Raw genomic sequence first — 21014 nt, forward strand, 5'->3', positions numbered from 1 at the left:
CCCCCACTTTCGCTTTTCGGAAATTATAATAATAATATTTATAATAAGACCACAAAACGGTTTTCAGATTAACAGGATAACTGTGAAAATAATCGACGCATGCAAATTATCTGGGTATTACGAGTATGTAAAATCATTCATATCGTCACATAGTTTTACGGACGTCTTTTAATTTTATTATAATTTTTTTTTATTTATTTATTTATAAATCGTTGTATCGTATAATACGTTGAATTACATTCCCAGGCGTTACAACAACTCAATTCGGGACACAAATAATATTAACATGAAAAAAATAACACATATTGAGAACAACAAAGAAACAAAGCAAGTTTAGCACCTTTATAACTAAATATAGCACAACAATATATACGCCAAAAACCTTTTCTTACGCAAGCAGAATAAATATATAAAAAAACGCTTTTAAGAATAAAAAAAGTAGTGAATCTACCAAGGGAGATAAGGTCATTAACATCACATGCCATGCAGATGATGCAGCCATAGTGATGATGAGAACATAAGTATCTCAGTTAGTAAACATCTGGATGCCTACGAAATGTATAGTACAACTAGCGGACCCGACAGACGTTGTCCTGCCCGAACGTTGGCTCGCCTGCTATTATCTTGGAAAAATACTTATCATCTAGGTACTTGTTTGTGATTAAATTCCAAAACTAAAAATTGTTGATATTAAAAAAATATTGAATTTAAGTAGGTACTTGTTCATAGTTGAATTCCAAAACAAAAAATAAATATTTTTTCAAATATGGCATTCTTTTTGCAAACGTCCAACTCCAGTCGTCTCACCAACAAAGTGGTGTACTTATGTAGGAATACGATTTTTAAAAATGTATTGAATTTAATATTATTTTAGTGTTACCAAAAATCCAATAAAAAGAAATAAATAAAGAATGAATCTGATTGAGATCTACAAAAAACAAATGCTGTTTGTAAACATTCAAAAACAACCTTTTTTATACACAAAAAAACAACATCTTTCCATTTTTTTGCAAATACATTCTCCTCGAATGCAACCCTGCTAATCGATCGATGAATAAAATATTTATGCTCCTAACTTTTTTTACATATTCGATTGAAGATTTTAATATCTACGAACACGCACAGCGCAAAGATCTATATTTCTCTGAAAACCGCACGTAAATCGGTTAAGGCGTTTAAGAGGAGTACGGTGACATCACACGTACAAAGGAATTATATATATAAAGATGAACACATGATTATTGGAAACATAATTCGGATATACAAAACGTGTGTCAGACAATTTACGCATTTCATTCGATTGAATGGTGATAGTTAAAATATATATATATGAGAAACAAGTAATATTGATGTTTTTGATGATATTTATTGATAACACTCTGTAATTAATGATTTTGATAAAATTGAGTAAATAAAATCTTGGTTAAGTTTTATTATGTTTTTATTATTTTATTATCTACCTTCATTAAAAGTACTCAAAATTTTTATGTTACGCTTAATTTCATACCTAACGGTTGTTTTCACAAGATAATTTATAGTGTCATCGCCTTCTGTCGTTGTATACGAAATACCAATTATTCAACCCGGGTATTATGGATGTCTGTAAAATTAATTTTGTACGGTGCAGTAGTACCGTTATGTGTCCGGAAACCGCAAGCTATAATGCATTGAGCTCAAACCATCGTACTGTGAAAATAACGCTAAACTCGAACGTTAATTTCATCCGCTTTTTTTTCTTTTTTTATTGGTTATCATTTGCTTAAAATGCGATGAACTACGGTTATAGTTGTTGGACGTCGCGATATTTAAAGAAAAATTATACAGGAATCGTTCTGTCAAACGCATTTATCCGGCGGATAGCATTTCTAGTTACAACTTACAAATGACAAGAAAGAATACAGAATTCTTATCATATCTATGAGTTGCGAGCGTGTATACCGCGCATGTCAGTTCCTTAAATTGACATAATTATATTAATGATGTGGGATAACTTGGTTTTCAAAAAAATAATCTAGTGTGCTTAACACTAAGGAAATTCAAATACTTGATTCACCTACAGGCATTAACACTCTAACTTAGGTTTATTAAACATTCGAATGTACTGTTCAGTCCATTCAAATATTTAATAAACATTTGCTTAGGTATGCGCGACCGAACGTTTTCAAATAAAATATTCTAGTGTTTCTACTAACGCAAACGAAATTTGTATGTTTACTCGGTTTACCGACGGGCACTTACACATTATCATTGGCTTATTAAACAGTCAAACACACTGTATAGTATAAATGTATATTTGAAGCACTAACTTTGCGGTTATTCATTATAATAAAATTAAAAAAAACAACTGCCACATAAGCTTCTTTATCAAGGGATACTTATCTAATAACTAACTTTTTTTATTTTATTAATACTGTATACTGTTGTGTCATTCAAATATTTTTTAGTATATATTTTTTCTATGTAAAGTGTATGTTTTCTATTTTTATTTTGTGTTGATTTTAATGATACCACTATTTTGTATATTTGATTATGTGTGATTCTTAATTTGTATAATTTATATTTTAAAAATTATTTCTGGTTTTCATTTTTGCATTGTAATCTTTGGAATTTGATTATTTATTACATTTACCTTTTTTTCTAGATTGTGATTCTATGTCATTATAATTTGATCTAATTAATTTTACTATGTATTTTTATTGTTATTTATTGTGGCTTGACACGGGCATAGCCTAAAAAGCCTTAATAACCTCATAAATATTTAATTTTGTAATTTTGAATGAATGAATAAATAAATAAAGATAAGCATAAAGTTACCAGATACTTTGTTGTTGTTTTTTCATGGCAGAAATTCATTTCTACACACGCGCGTTCACTCGCGATAACGCAAAAGTAAGAAAAAAATCTCTAACTTTAGTACCTAAGCCTCTTTTTAAAATGTGTTTGAATTTATTTCCCGCACCGTATTTATCCTAATATTTATTCTTCCGCTCATCCGCCGCCCTTTCCCGATTCCCCCTAGGGGGTGATATAGGCTTAGCCAAAAGAGATACGCCCCCCTTCTCAACACGAGCTCGACCCAAAAGCGAACGAGAGCACATTTGGTAAACAAAAGACAAATTGTATTCTTTTATTTATGTTTTCCCTCAACTATTCGAGAGATTATACGGATTAAATAAATTTTGGTTTCTTAATTAAAAAGTGCGCAGAATTCAGGCACAGCTTAGTGGTACACATTAATAAAATAATAATCAGTAACTGTTATTTTACAACATAGCATGTTTACAGCAGACACTTAGATACTATACTACAGACATTAATACATGCATATAATGATTTTATTTAAATCAAAGAGAAAATGCTGTTTTTAAAAAGATTTACTTATTATAGTTTTCATAAAGGTGGATACATTATGTATTTAATGTATTTTAGCAAATATATTTATTTTATCTGTATTTATTAAAAAAAGGAATGCCCAATTGCACAACTTGTAAATATTTTGACACCAAAAGAAATAAGAAGACGAAGAAAAACAATATTAAGAATAGTGAGTTAAATACAGAAGTGAGAATAAATAAGTATAAAACAATCGAAACACTAAATAAGAACCTGCTGACGAGTTGTATGCTTATAATTCAGCGGGACTTGAATTTAAAGTTTATTGTGTATATATTTTTGAAAAATAAATTTATAAAATCCATTTATATTCGATCGCAAATTCTTGAAATACTTTTTCCGAACATTTTTCTTCTATATTAGCGAAATTAAATCGGGCTCCTTTTGGTTTTCTGGAAGGAGAAAGGGAATTAGTTACTAATTAACTGACATTAGTTACTGGATTAATAACTATTATCAATTAAGAAGCCATTTGACACAGTCCACATAAATACCCTTCTAGATAAACTACAACATACAGGAGTTAAGGGACAAGCTCTCAAAATATTTAAAAACTATCTACAAGGAAGAAAACAGTTTACGAAAATTGAAGAACACAAAAGTGAAATAACAACAATGCAATTCGGAGTACCTCAGGGATCAATATTAGGACAATGGTTTTATATAATATACATTAACGACAATTATGTCGTGTATGTATATTATATAAAACAATGGTCCTAATTCGTATAATGGGAAAAAAAACAATCTATGCGGACGACTTAGGAATTTTATATGAAAACAAAAATTACATTGAAACGACTAAAACCATCAACAATGACGTGCAAAAACTATTAGAATGGACAAACAAAAACTTCTTAACACTAAATGCCAAGAAATGCAATATAATACATTTCGAAACACAAAAGAAGAACCATAACATGAACATAAAAATAAACAACAAAACTCTTAAAGAACTAGAACATGTGACTTACCTAGGACTCACAATGGACCGACAATTAAAATGGACAAAACACATAGACAGACTCACTAAAGTAATGGCATCACTACATAGCCTCTTCTACAAAATTAAAGATTTTATACCAATAAAGGAAAAAACTATGATGTACTAAGCCTATGTCAAAAGTAAATTGAGTTACATGATCGCCTTCTGGGGAACTGGCAACAAGACGGACATAACAAGAATACAAAGACAACAAAATAAAATTCTTAAACTAACATACAACCTACCCTACCTGACCTTTACGACTGAACTGTACAAAAAAACACACCAGTTTGACATAAACTACTTGACTAAAATTGAGACCTTAAAAATTGTGCACAAAATAACACTGGGAAACATACAAGACGACGACATAATATTAGTCAAAAATGCTGACATACACAAATATAACACCAGACAACAACAACACAATCATATTGAAAAAGCAAAGACAAACACAGGACAGTCAAAAATACTACATAATGGACTTAAACACTACAACGACCTACCTTACTACTTGAAAACTTTTACTGGAGACAAATTTAAAATCAATCTAAAAAAGCACATGATGACTGAACTAACTAGACTAGACGAGACATAAAATGACTAGACAATATTAAATTTCTAATGTAACCCTAACGGGTTTTTTAAAATTGTAAATAAATAAATAAAATAATTTTTAAAAAGGCGATAAGTTAGTTCCCTGCTAAACTCCTGTATTAGAAATACCCATTATTGTTTCCCTCGTCTGTTCCAAAGTTTGATGTTATGCCTTTGATTGAGCTCATTTCTATAGTATGATCATGTCATGACTGGCACTTGTCTAAAGGGCACCCTTGTTTTGATTATAAATCTCCTTCTAACGCTTATCGTCTGCCCCTTAATTCGAGAAACCGCAATGAACGCGAGCGAGATTATAATAATTTTTAGAAAATTCGGACATACTGATTGATTGTTTTATTTACGAAGTGTAATCGTTAAGTGATTATGACGTCGACGTGACCTTTTTACTGTAAATCGTTTAATAAGTAACGTGATAAATGTATCTGAATGAAATTGGTCCAAAATCCGACAGAAGATTATATGATCTCGTTATGTGGTCCATACGCCTTTAACTTCAAATATTAAAAGGAGAAAATATGCAATTAATAGTGATCGACCGAAATTTCGTCCGCGGTCGCAGTCAAAAATTGGCCGAAACCTGCGGTGAGAATGTGTTTGATTACATTCGGCTGTACTCCGGTGCATCTTATGGCTCGTGATTATTATTTTATTTTTAAGCCAATCAACAGGCTTATGAAAGCCCTAATAGATTGGCATTAATGAATATATATTATATGATTACACTTAATCTAAACGATCTTAAAATCTATTTAAATTTACAAAGGTATAATTATGGCATAATCTGAGCGGACATGGTAAGTGTGTCATCGCGAATCAAGAGTGACAACACCGCTTTCTTCTTGAATGCTTGCCTTTGCTGTAGGAACACATGGACAGTAACGTTTAATGAGATTTTGTTAATTGTTCTGAGGATACTTGGCAGAGGGGAAAAGAATCCGATGTTGGTTTTATAATTTTCCACAGCATTGGTACGCAAGTTACGGTGATGTACAATAAGGTTAATCTGAGCAAGAATATCATGGGCATCTACAGTTAGATATTAATTTGTGCAAGAATATCAAACCAACCAAAATCCTTCTGAATTCTAAACTAAAGATATGAAAGTATCTACTCTAGACAATCATAATAGTTAATTATGAAAGTATTTGATCCAATTCTAAATATTAACGATTTTTAAAATTTACGTTGCACCGATTCAATCCGCGTTACATGAATATTATAATTGGGAGACCATATTATAGAATTAAATTCAAGCAAGCTACGAACAAATGATTTATACAATGTAATTGCAATTTTCGGGCTTTTGAACGGCTTAGTTATTCGCAAAATAAATCCACAGATTTTGGACGCTTTCTTAGAAATGTAATCAATGTGATGTTCTCAAGATCTTTCATATTTATATTGATAAGTTAAAGTTCCTATAGCGTACATTGAATAATCGTTACATATAAGTTATATGTACCGGTATAAGATAACAGCGAACCAATAAGCGATTAAACTAAACAAATTTACTAATGGAATTTATGCCTTTTATTTCAATGTGTATTTTATTTAACACTTATTTTAATGATCTCGTAAGGTTTAACAAAAAAGCGCCTGCTTTTCAGCGCTTGAAGTGACTTTTAGCTTATTTAAATACGTTTCGGCTGAAAATCTTGTTTGGATCGGTCATTAGTAATATTTTTAAAATATCTTATTTTGTGTTCCCTTAATTAGAAAACTTAATAAAAAAATATGTAAATTAAACGAACTTTTACTCGTTATCAAAAAAATATGTCAAGTAGGTAGGTACCTCATACAATTTCAAAATGCTGCTTTTTTGCAAACCATGTAGGTATATCGTTGTTGCGCCGGCAATATTCTGTTGTTATTACATAATTTTGTAACAAAATACCCTTAAATATTTTTTCAAAATAAAATAATTTATTTTTCATTTTTGTAATCAATAAAAAATGTAAACAAAAATAATCCGCCTTTAAAAGATACATGGTTTAAATCATCTCCTTTTTTTATGTCACAAATATTGCCGGCGTTTCGACGATATTGTGAATTCTTAAAATATTCAAAGTATATTGTCGGCTTCGTGGTGTAATGGTCATCGCGTTTGCCTACCATGCAAGAGGTTTCGGGTTCGATTTCCGACATGGTTGATATGATATTATTTATTGTTGATATTATTTAAAAGGATATTTTCACACCAGAATATTTCATAGTCCCTGGACTGGTATCTGAAGCGTAAGACTGTTCATCTCATGTAACAAAAAAAATGATCAAGATATGCTGCGATTGGTGTGCCAATGCAGTGGCCTATGCACCATTAGGTGCGGGTAGAGAAATTATTGATGTAAGATTTGGATAAACTGTAGGTACTGTTTTATGATTCATTTTTTTTTAAATTTATTTAAACACTTTAAATACGCATACATTTTTCATACATACATATCGCACCTTCGGTGCAACAAAGTCACAATTCAGGACAGTTTTTTTTTACGTCTTTTATTAGAATTTTTTAATATGAAACAATAGCAAAACAATGAATCAATTCAAGATTTAACACCCACTGCAAATAGAAATGCAGTAATAAGAACCGGGTTGTGGTCCCGTAGTAGTATTGTGGACTCACGGATCAAAGGTCCCAGGTTCAAATCCCACTCTACCACAACTCGATTTACATTTTTCCAGCACTAGTTATTTACGACTTTTAGGAAATGGTCTGAAAATTTAAATATTTTCGTGAATAATAAGAACTCGAGTTTTTCTCTTTTAAAAAAAAAAATTAAAAAATGCAATAAATGCAAAATAAAACTTAAAAGTTCTCTCCTGTAAAATTAAAAAATAAACTGTTGTGACTTTGTTGCACCGAAGGTGCGATATAAGGGCGGGCATGTTATTTTAAGGCAATTTCTTCCTACCTACCCAAACCGTACAGTTTGAACAAATAAGAACTATATGGACATATTCTAGGTACAAATACAGACTCTTATAATTTTATACAAAAATTGAAACAAAAATAATCTTAATATCTACGCTATACTATGAAGAGAGGAGGGGTGGCGAGAAGGAAATAAGAAGGAGAAAGAAACTCAAATATTTGGATAGTGACATTTCAAGAGATGCTGCGGTTGGTGTACCATTTCAGTGCTGTATGCACCGTTAGGTACGGCAAGGGAACGATAACTTTTTTTAAATTCAAAATCTTTCAAGTATTTCTAATCAACATCGCAAATATTTTAGCAGTTGCTATTAATATTAATTATAAATTCGCGCTGCTAACGCTAATTTTCCCATCACTGAGCCACACCGGCCGGCTGCCGGTGCCGGCACGCTGGCGGTGCCGAGCCTCGCGTAGTAGTGTGGCGTAGTACCCGGCTCCGTCGGGCGGCGGCGGGGGGAGGGCGGGGGCGGATCCCGGTCCCGGGCAGGGCGTGGCGGGATCGATACCGGAGCTCTCCCTACCCACCCCGCCGCCCTCGGCTGGGGAGGATAGACGGAACCGAGTGTTTTCAAATTCTACACTGTTTAATATATATGTCATCAGTTATTAAATGAATAAAAATACCATAGTGGAAATATTTTTTTTGTAATCCGTGTAATAGCAATATGGTCAAGAGGAAGAATGATAATATCCGACATTAGCTCTCCATATAATTTACCAAACTCACAGTGCAAGGGGCAATGCGAGCAGTCGAGTTTACGAAATTGCAATTTAAAATAAATAAAGCGACTCGATTTTTGACCAAAATTTAAAAAAATAAAGTATGAAGGAAACCGATAGGAAGACCCGCAATCATTACAACTGTTTAAGGGTATGTGGATGGAGTGTTTTCACTACATTTTTTATTTCATTAAAAAAATAAATTATTTGCATTCTTATTATTTCATCATCATTCCCTATCCATACCTAATGGTGCATAGGGCACCGCATTGGTACACTAATCGCAGCGTATCTTTATAATTTTTGTTACATGAAGGTAAGATGATCAGTCTTACACTTCAGGTACCATTCCAGGGGCTATGAAATATTTTAGTGTAAAAACACCCTATTAAATAAATATTTCATATTAACCCTGTCGGGAATCGAACCCGAGACCCCTTGCGTTGTAGACAAAATGCGTTTACCATTACACCACGAGGCCGACAATGGTTTACCCAAATATTTTATCAAGTTGGGGTAGAGTGGGATTCGAACCACGGACCTTTGAGCCGCGAGTCCGAGACACTAGCCACGGGACCACAACCCGATTCCAAATTAAATATGAAATAAATGAAAAAATATTAAATACGTCATTTCAGCATACTACGATGACCTTTAGCCATTATTTTTTTTTTGTTATTTAAAAATAATTCTTCCTAAATTAACATTTAAATGTAACCTGGGCAAAACCCTCGGTCCTATGATCAGCGCCTAGAACATTTTGGTCTAGGTAAGTTGGAATTTAGGAGACAGATTTTAGACTTGATGTATCTTCATAATACAATTTATTGTAATATTGACTCTATATTTTGTTTAGAGAATGTACCCCTGTATGTCCCTGAATGAGATCGTGCACTACATTTTATCTTCCAACCTTCAATAATAATATGGCGCACTTTAATGCATTATGACGTATGTTAATACTATATAATTATGTAGAAAGTAATGCTGATATTGATATATTTAACGATACATTAAATAATGAATTATAGGATCATTGTAACGCGATTTATAAAATTAAATAGCCCCTTATGTTAGTTAGGTAAAATAATTTGCAATATCTGGTTAGAAGTTTTGTTGTAATAACTTTCATAATATTATTAGAATTCAATTAATCTGTCAATATTTGATTTTTTTAAATGAACTTTAAAAAAAACTTATTTGTGCATGTTGTGTTCACATATAATTGATGATCAATATCTTAACATAACGAGCAGGCGCCGTGGCGCAGTCGGTTAGACGGCTAACTGTGAAACTGGCGTCGCGGGTTCGATTCCTGCTAGTTGCAAGAAAAAAATCCAAGAAAGATTTTTTTCTCAGTCGGTCAGGGTGTTGTAGTGTATTTTTCATTACCTCCTTCCATATCCCCTCTATCCCACCTGCTGACGAGCCTCTTAATAAAGGGTTAGCGTGTTATTCTTTAAAAAAAAAAAAAACCGTGATTATTATACTAATGTCTAATGTATTGTTTATTTTTTGCGAACCATAATAAATATATTTAAATAAAACTTTAAAATAACTGCAAAAAAATAACATATCTTAACAAACAGAAATACACATTTCATCCAGAACAAGTAACCGTAACAAATTAAAACTAAAAATATCTAAAAATCAACGTAAAAATATCTGCACTAACAATATTCTTATTATTTTATCTCTATATTGTATTTTAAAAATATATTTACCTGCAGTCCGTCTTAAAATTCTGCCAAGTTTTAATATTTCTCGACCGTTTTGACAAAATGAAGTGTAAAAAATGTATGTGTAAAAGATATTAGAAAATTAACAATCATGTAAATAATTGGGTTGTTTCTTTATGTGCGTAAAGTAAAATAAAAGCGTAAGAATACGAGTAATTATATTTGTTTATGTATTATAATATCAAAACGAAATAATTTTATAGTAAACTTGTTTTAAATGTGCTTTTTACCTGTGCTGTTTCTTTAAATATTTTTCAAAAATTTCAAAAATATTTTTAAAAAATTGAAAAAAAATATTTTCTCTGACGTCACATGCGGAGTAATTTCTAAAAAAATTTTAAAATATATTTTTGGCTTAGTTGAAGTCCATTGCAAATAAAAAAAAACCGCTAAACTTCCACATTAAAGCATATAATGACCGTTGAAAAAATATTTATTTTGCAACCTTTGTGTTATTATGCGTTTAATTTTAAAACCAGCGGATATTTCAATAAAAAAAACTTTTTTTGCATGTAATCGTTCTTTGGGTAGATCGCGTTCCCATATTTTTTCTTTCGTCATTTCTTTGGAAAGTTTTTTACTACGACTGATAAAACAATTCTTGTCGTTTTCATTGGCACAATTTTTTATACCTTTTTCAAATTAAGTATTGTAAAAACTAATCTAATTTAAACGTAAAATCGTAAATCTTCCGCGAGCTTAGCTATCAATCTTACTCCTTTTTCTCTCTGTTTTCTTAAGAATATCTCGAGATTATAAAAGACCATGTAGCTACTTATAACATTTATCTAGGTAAGAAGTAAAAGCTTAGTCAGCAGATTATCTTTCTTTCCCCCGCTGAACAAGCGAGTTCTTCATAAAATAACGGAGTTTTCCACTAAAACTAAGCTTAAAGTTTACATCACTGACATAGCGCTAAGGTTATAATCCTATATGATTTTATATAAATGAACCATAAAAGCTAACTTTAGTTATGCGTTATTTAGTACGTGTTGTGATGTTTTTTTGCCCTATAAGTATTACACGCAAGTTTTTAATTAAAATTGTAATAGAAGACATGTACCTTAGAAGTCCACCTTTCGCCGTTTTGAAGTAAAAAAAATGCAGAAATTATCGCATTAAGCTATTTTATATGTGAATATAAAATAACACCGAAGTCCACTTTCGTTATAAATTTTTTTTTTTTTTTTTAAAGTTTAAATAAAAATCTGAAGTCCACTTTTACTGCAATTTTAATCTGTACTTTTTTCATCAACATAATTATTGATGATGTAATAACTTATATTTACATAAAAGTTATAATTTTAAAAATACTTGGTACTTTTCCACTTATTTGTTTGACCAATTAGCGCTTTCATCCTCTAATGGGCATTTTCAGACTGGTGAATATTATGCAATGTAAGTGTCTTTATATTTATAATTCCTCTCTACGTGTTATGTCATCGTACTCCTCCTTAACGCCTTAACCGATTTACGTGCGGTTTTCAGAAAAATATAGATCTTTGCGCTGTGCGTGTTTGTAGATATTAAAATCTTTAATAGAATATTTTTTTTAAGTTAGGAGCATAAATGTTTTATTCATCGATCTACCAGGGTTGCATTCGAGGAGAACGCATTTGCAAAAAAATGGAAAGATGTCGTTTTTTTGTGTATAAAAAAGTTTATTTTTGAATGTTTACAAACACCATTTATTTTTTTGTGGATCTCAATCAGATTCTTTCCTTAAATTCCTCGTAATTTCTACCCATTTATCTATTTTTATTGGATTTTTGGTAACACTAAAATAATATTAAATTTAATACATTTTTTAAAATCGTATTCCTACATAAGTGCACCCCTTTGTTGGCGAGACGACCGGAGTTTGACGTTTGCAAAAAGAATGCCACATTTAAAAAAATATTTATTTTATATTTTGAAATTCTACCATAAACAAGTACCTACTTAAATTCAATATTTTTTGAATATCAACAATTTTTAGTTTTGGAATTTAATCACAAACAAGTACCTAGATAAAAGTATTTTTCCAAGAGAATAGTAGGCAAGCCAACGTTCGGGCAGGACAATGTCTGTCGGGTCCGCTAGTAATTTATATAAAACTAAATATTATCCTAAGTGTAGGTACATTTAAAAAATAAGATGAAAGAGATGCAATACGCAATATTTCAATACAAAGTGGGGTAAATTATTGAAAAATGTGTTGGCGGTGTACTGTAAAAGAGGATTCTATTCTATGAAAAACATTTATTGTTTTATGACAATGTACAGGGTCCAACTAAGGGGTGCGTATTGTATATCTTACAACTTATTTTTTAAATGTACCTACACTTAAGATAATATTTAGTTTTATATAAATTATCCTTACACTGTATTTCACCAGTCTGAAGATGCCCTTTATAGGGTGAAAGCGCTAATTGGTCAAAGAAACAAGTGGAAGTGTACTAAGTATTTAAAAAAAGTTATTACACTATTACAACGGAATTCCATCAAGAATTGTCAATGAATTCATTTTAAACAACTAATTTTTTATATTTTATTGGTACAATATTGTCAAATACTAGATAACTCTTTTTTATCGATTCCCAGTAAGCACTTTTTCGCAACAGGGGTCTTTTTACTCTAATATGAAATATTTTTGAAAGTTATGTATTGTAAATAGTTGTAAAGCAGTGACAAAAATATTAATAATGACAAGTATTTTGATACGTTGATTCAATATTTCGCAGTTCATATAAATTGATTTTAATTCATGTATGTCTTCTTGACCTGTATTTATAATTCGAATAACCTCACATCAGTATCGGAATAGAATTAGATTTATTCATGAATTACTGATAGATATTTTATTTTATTTAAGAAACCAACAGTTCTAAATACATATTTATAGTAAACAAACAGATATAGAGTATAAACTCAAAACCAATAACAGACTTCCACAAAGTATACAAAGTTAGTAAATAAAATATATTACATATAATATAAATACGTATAAAAATGTTATTTTCATGTACTCGTATATATTTTTCAATGATCCAAGTTTTTTTTTTTTTAAGAACAGTAAGTTATTGTAAATTGGGCGGGATTAGGACAAAGGTGCATGAAGAATAAGGAAGGGAAGGGAGATGTACATATTTATTATTATAATGTCTACTAAGTTACATAATGCATTTTAAGTGTAAATTTTAAATCTGACAGAGAGATGTTTGTGTAGTCTATGTCTTTATGTTATATATATTGTACACTGAAAAAGCCCTACGAAAAAAAAAACATTTTTAACCTACGGTGTTTTACTTATTGGTACATGAAACAGGTGGTACCGTCTACAAATCCTGGCTGGCACATGTATTGTTATTAAACTAAGTAGTTCTGCACAGTCAACTATTCCTGTCATAATTTTGTGAAGCAGTAGTTGGTCCGCACACACTCTGCGGCACTGTATATAATATTTTTGAATGATTTTTTTTTAATAATATTTTTTATTAGGTAATTCAACAAAGATACATACTAGAAAACATACAATTTGAAAGCATTCGTCGATACAATTTTACATGCATATATATCTTCAATTATAGAATTACACAAAATAGATTTATATATTAAGTTGTAATACATATTTTTTTAAATATTTTTTATACAGGATTCAATGCAATAAAAAATAAGTTGTATGTGTGTACTTATTGAATAAGATTTATTCCTAAGAGATTATTCGCAAAAGCTGAGAGTATCATAAAAAATGTCAATTTTATTGTTTCGGCAGTATATATTATATTCCCGACACATGCGGGCCATAGGTGTGTGGTATGTAGCATTATTTGAAAACAAAGGCAGTTTAAATATTTCCCAATGTCTGAGTGTTCTCAATTTTCTTTACCAAGTTGTAGACGAACGAAGTTGTATATAATCACAAAGTGCATAAGCGCAATAATGGAATTAATAAGAAAAATGTGACTTGGAATGCTAAGACATTTTATGGTAAGTGAAAATATAATTAATATTTACGTCGTACATGAGCAGAACATACACCAATGATAATAAAGCCAGTTTTGCAGCTGTTTAGCATAAAACGAGAATGGTTTGCTCTCTGTGTGTTGTTCTTATTTTGTTGGTCCCGAGAAGAGGATTATAATATCCTCGCCACGGAGTGTGGAGTGCCCCCATAGTGTGGCGCCATTCGCGGTACAGGGCGTACATGCCTCGTGGAAGGTAAAGAAGTAGTAGAAATAACTGGTAACTTATCCTATTATCGTCATAATCGATTTAAACTGTTTTTATATTTTTATAATATATAAGATATTAACATGAGTCGGTCCGTTTTTGTCCAGATGAAAAAAAAATCAACAAATTAGTCAATAATTCATAGCATCTTTGGCAGCTTTGTTCCTTCGGTTGAACGCGAATCACAAATCTCGAGGTCCGTGCACTATGTAAGGCTAAGACAAGAATTATCGACAAAATCAAGAAAGGGGCGCTGCGCTGGATTGGACATGTAGAGCGAATGGACAGCGAAAGAACAGCTGAAAGGATCTACAGTGCGAATGTTAATGGATGCAAAAAAAGACGACCGAGAAAGACATGGCACGATCAAATCCAACAAATACTGGAAGATGGACATGTCAAGAGTAGGAATAATCGGCGTGCGTGCATGAGGAGATGTATGAAAGTAAAGAAAACGAGGTCTGTGTGTAAAGACAGAGTAATATGGCGTTCTATCCTCTCTGCCTACCCCTACGGAAAAACAGGGTAATGATTTGTTGTTGTTTTTGTTGTTGAACGCAAACATACACTGAGTTTGTACAATTTAGTAAATGGGGTCTAGAATTTCAACCGTCCATGCGCTCAGTAGCTGCAAGACTTGTTGTTATCTAACTTCTAATTTTATAAATTTTCTTTTATTTCGTTTTTAAAATATCAATTAAACTCTAAACTTCATTGTCAAATAAAAATGTAAATAGGGGCTAGATTTCTTATTGTCCATGCGCTCTGTAGCTGCAAGACGTTCTGTTATCTAGCTCATATATATCATAATTGTAATATATCATAATTGGAGACTAGGAACTAGAATCCCAACCGTCCATGCGCTCTGTAGCTGCAAGACGAGTTGGGATATTTATTTATTGTACAGCGCCCTTGAGGTGATTTTCACAAAAATAGCGCTATATAAATTATCCAAACATTATTATTATTATTATATCTGCTTGTTTACTATAAATATGTATGTAGAACGGTTTCCCAAATAAAGTAAAATAAGGGGTGTCGAAAATGCTCACTTTCGTCTACTTGACATTCTATTTTGAAGGTTTGTAATCAAATAAAATAACATATGTAACGTAAAAGCAAACACAACATATTGTAGAGCTGAAAATTTTCCTTCGAATGACGTAACCATACCATTTTTTTTCACTCATTTTGAAATTTGGAAAAAAACGGACACAATTTATGTTAACACCTAATATTAATTTTTAAAACGATTGGATCCGCAATCAAACCAAAGTATGTAAAGCACGAAAGAATGTGTAGGAATGTAGTGGAAATGATTGATCGGTTGAAGTGGAAATGGGCAGGCCATATGCTCGAATGTTTTATGATAGATGGACGAAGCGTGCTCTCGAGTACAGGCCGAGGAATGCGAGACCCCAAGGACGCCCACCAATGAGATGGTTAGATGATATTATACGAGGTTCTCCGGGAGACAGTGGATGCGGACAGCGCAGAACCGGGAGCTTTGTTTGTGACCGTTTAAAATTAAATAGAATATCGTCACGAATCTCGCCGTCACAATTGTCAAAGCCAAACATGTCGCGTTCAGGTAAAGACATATTTAAAAAAAAAACCGATTTCAAAAGTTACGTATGAAAACATTTCTCCGCAATATCCATATTAATTTTGAAAATTAAATTATATTTTCTTAATCTGTTTCACATATTTTTATAGGTATTAGTAGAACCATGGATATGTAGAGCGAATGGACAGCGAAAGAATGACTAAAAGGATCTACGATGCAAATGTTGATGGATGCAGAAAACGAGGAAGACCGAGAAAGACATGGCACGATCAAGTCCATCAAATACTTGAAGATGGACATGTCAAAAGTAGGAATAATCGGCGTGCGTGCATAAGAAGATGTATGAATGTAGAGGAATCGAGGTCTGTATGCCAAGATAGAGTGTTATGGCGTTCTATCCTCTCTGCCTACCCCTACGGGGAAACGGCGTGATGGTTTGTTGTTGTTGGTATTAGTAGAATGTGATATTTTCCCTTTTTACGTTTTGTTATAATGAATGCTGAAAAATGCGCTTTTTAATTTATTTGTTTTTTGTTATTACAGGTGTTTTAACTTCTGGGGACCTCTTCGAACGAATAACATGTAAGTTTTTGTACTACATAATGTAAAGATTTAATTAATTTAATTTTTAGTAATGATATTTATAAATAAATTATTAGTGACGCATCACTAACAAATGCACGAAAGTGTATCTCTAAGATAAATACATATATGTATGTATATAAAAGTCGTAAGGACAAGGTTGCATGGACCTCAACCGTTAAGATGGGGCGATTTCCTAACTAAATTATCGGACATGTCAGTTTTAAATGTCGACGGAGCACCACTGGACTGCTCGTGGTGGAGGGAGACTGTCCACAGGTGAGCCGTTGCGTGAGCTTTTTCCTAAGACATGACAAAAATGGATTTGAGATAGATCACACCGGAACTTTTTTTTTTACGGTTTTTCGAAATAACGCGGTACAAAAATTAAATATAGAAATGCGTAAAAGTAATATAATTATAATGTTTGTTTTTGGAATTCCCTACATAGAGCTCTTTTACTTACTAGACGTAAAAGTGATAGTGAATAATCTTTGTTGTTATGTTATATTTTTTAACTCACAAAAACCCTGATAAAAATACATCTGAAAACGCTTCTGTAACGTCGTGCTACATTAAGCAAAAAAGACGACATATTTTGAAATACAGGTATTTCATAACAAAAAATTAACACATGTTTTATAACATATTTATATTATCTATGTCGGCCTCATAGTGTAGTGGTAAGCGCGTTTGGTTTTGTTCGATTCCCGATATGGTTGACCTGAAATATTTATTTAAGAAGGCGTCATTACACTAGACTATTTCATAGTCCCTGTACTGGCACCTGAAGCGTTGTACTGATCATCTTACCTTTATGTAACAAAAATCGAGATACGCTGCGTTTTGTGTACCAATTCAGTACCTTATGCACCATCAGGTGCGGAAAAAGAATGATGTTAACCTATTTTACATAGTTTGTAAAAATAATAATATAATTTAGGCCTGTTATAGCAAAATACTCGCATAAAAATGCCTGCCTTAAAATAGGTTCTATCTAGTTAGGCAGACTTCATACAACTTAGAATTCTCCTCAAATTTGTTGTAGATAAATAGATTATAATTTTTGTTAATGATTCGTGATTATTATAGTTATAATTTTTATAATCAGAGAGGTATATCAAGTCTTGTATTCTATGTAGACTCTAGTGATCGACCGAAGTTTCGGTTTCGGGCAGTTTCGACCAATAAAACGAATTTCGGCTGCGGTTTCGGTCGAAAATTGACCGAAACCTGCTGTCCGGATGTGTCGGATTACGTTCGGCTGTAGTTAGGTGCATCTTGTACCTCGTGACTAAGTTTTAAAATATTTCATGTTTATATTTTTGTAAGTTCCTATGGCGTCCATTGAAGAACTGTTGCACACCTATGAGTTATATGTATAAAACATAACAACGAACCAAAAAACGCGAAAAAAACATTACTCATTACATTTATGTCCTTTTTTTCATTGTTTTTTATTTAACATTATTTAAATTAAATCGTAAGGTTTAATAATAAAAATGCTTATTTCGGGCGTTCTGAAGTGACTTAAAACTTTTTAAAATACGTTTCGGTTTTGTTTGCGGCCTAAACTAGAACTGAAGCCGAAATTCAGTTTCACTTTCGGCTGAAAATCTTGTTTCGGTCGGTTACTAATGACTCAAGTGACATCATAGCCACACAAGGGTTAATACAATTAAGGTCCATTAAATAGTAAACAATGTCGTTTTTAAAAATTCCGAACTGATTTTTATACAAGAAATTGTTATTTTTTAGTACCTATATTTTTTTTACAAGGCACTGTAGAACGTATTCACCGTGTAAAAAGAGGTTTAAGTCTAGTGCCAGGGCCGCGATTATGAACAGCTATCTTCATCGGTATATACTGAGACGGTCGGTATAAACTAATATCGATATTTATGTACGAAAGTGTGTGTATTTGTATGAAAATTCAAAGTATCTTCGCCGGTAACCGGTAATTGAACATGTTTAGAAAATTAAATTCTAAACACATATTTTTTATATAGAAAACTTAATTTTACTTTGTAGATAAAATTGAAGACAGATTTTAACTTCCTATCAGAATACGTAACCAGAATGAGCATCGGTGATGATAGGTCCTTTACCCATCTTCGGCATTCACGAGATTCCGCGGTACAATCTCCCGATACAGTTCACAGATTACTCGGCAGTTGCAGCACCTTACCGCTAAATAAATACCCCGCTGCCGCCGACCTCGGCTAGTATTATCGATGCCCTGATTTACAAACCACAAACATACAATTATTACTGATTGCGATTTTGTTTCATTGCAAAACTGTGTTACTTGAATAATAGAATTTTAAATGAGTAAGGGTCTATGAAATACTGTCGAGTAAAATAAATATTTTTGCTACTTATTAGTATCTTATTCTTCTTCACGTGTCATGTCGGGTCCCCCCGACGTTGACGATCACTTGGGAGAAAGCTTCCCTATCCTGAGCAGTGCGAAACAGCTCCTCCACAGTTCTAATCCTGGTCCATGCCCGGATGTTTCGAAGCCAGGAAAGCTGTTTTCTTCCGACCCCTCTACGTCCCTCGATCTTCCCCTTCGTGACAAGCTGAAGTATATATATTTATCACCTCTCAACACATGGCCAAAATATGAAATCTTACGGAGCTTAACAGTGGTGAATAGTTCTCTATTAGTTCTGGCTCTACGTAATACTTAATTGTTGGTTATCATATCGGTCCAAGATATTCTTAACATTCTACGGTGGATCCACATTTCAAATGATTCAAGGCGGTTTATAATTTTAACTTTCAGAGTCTACGCCTCTACACCGTACAGTAAGACAGACCATATATAACATTTGACCATTCGTTGTCTCAGCTTAAGGTTTATATTATCGTCACAAAGAAGATTTTATTGCAAAGAAGATTTTATCGTCACAAAGAAGATTTTATTGCAAGACTGCATTTTATTTCAATATCGGGGTCTAGATTTTCTATGATGATACTGCCTAAGTACCTAAACTGCGAATCCCACTTCGCCTGTTCGTCTGAGAGAGCTCTTCGAACCTCACGACTATCGACTTCGAGCACGGACTATCTCTTCGTTCTAGTAACGAGAGAACCCTTTTCATACCCTGTCATCGCTCTAATTTTTTTGCCTCCTCTTTCACAGTAGTAGCCGCTCGATTGTGGAATAATCTACCCACTAATGTTAGAGACGCCCCTTCTTTATTTACATTTAAGCCGAGATTGAAATGTCACTATCTAAATATTTCAGTTGTTCCTTTATCCTTTTTCTTTCCTTCCCATCCCCTCTCCTCTCTTCATAATATAGTGTTAATGTTTTATGTATTTTTATTTTCTTTTTTTTTTTAAATTTCGTCTAATATTGTAAGATTCAATATGTCCATGTACTTGTAATTTTCTCTAACTGAACGGTTTGGGTAGGTGCAAAGAAATTGCCTTAAGGCAATATGCCTGCCCTTAAATGTATATAATCTGTATATAAAGTGTTAAAATAATTAATAAACAAATAAAATCAGTAACATAAAATATATTTTCAATTTATAATTTTTAATTTCCGCGAAAACGGTCATTGCATTAACCACGCCCCTTATACGTCACGATTCGAGTATTTTTTTAACTTTGTTTGTGACCGTTTAAATTAAAATAGAACATTGTCATCATCAACACAATTATGAAGACCAAACATGTCTCGTTTTTGTAGGGACATATTTCTTTTTTAATGTTATGTATGCTAACCTTTCTCCCCAATATCCATATTGATTTTGAAAACACAATTCATTTTTCTAAATCCATTTCCTATATTTTTATCGGTATTCGTAGTATGTGATATTTCCCTAATACGGAGAGGAGAGACATTATAATCATTTGGTTCACAGTCATAAAATATCCAACATTATCTTTCACTGAATAACAGGTTTATATGTGTATGTACAATTGTACATATATGCAATATATGCATACACGTTTTATTATTAACCAATTCTTTAAGTAAAATTTAGTATATCCTATGACTTAATAATGACTATATATTTTTATCAATATGTCAATGAGATGCATTGATAAAAAATACTAAAAATATCGCAATTCTATAGTACATAAAACATGTCCCAAAACATTTAAAAAATAAAATATTACGTGTTACCTTTAATTATAACATTCTTAAACTATTGTTTTTTGTTTATTTTGCATTAACTACGGATTCTTGGTTCTTACTAATACAGTATGTATGGTAAACACTGTCACATCCGAAACCTCTAC

The 21014-nt window shown here is 32.1% G+C and overlaps 1 protein-coding gene across 3 annotated transcripts in view; it reads left to right on the top strand.

Annotated features, from left to right (window-relative positions):
- Positions 1 to 21014, top strand: part of tty (tweety) — a 253959-nt gene that overhangs the window by 50119 nt on the left and 182826 nt on the right. For all 3 annotated transcript variants that reach the window (XM_088224035.1, XM_088224037.1, XM_088224036.1), the window contains one exon: positions 16716 to 16754. The gene's annotated coding sequence lies outside the window, so the exon portion shown is untranslated. The remainder of the gene's footprint in view (positions 1 to 16715; positions 16755 to 21014) is intronic.

The sequence above is a fragment of the Micrasema longulum genome, unplaced genomic scaffold (assembly GCF_059751315.1).
Source record: "Micrasema longulum isolate JH-2025_06_02 unplaced genomic scaffold, ASM5975131v1 h1tg000261l, whole genome shotgun sequence".
Lineage (NCBI taxonomy): Eukaryota > Metazoa > Arthropoda > Insecta > Trichoptera > Brachycentridae > Micrasema > Micrasema longulum.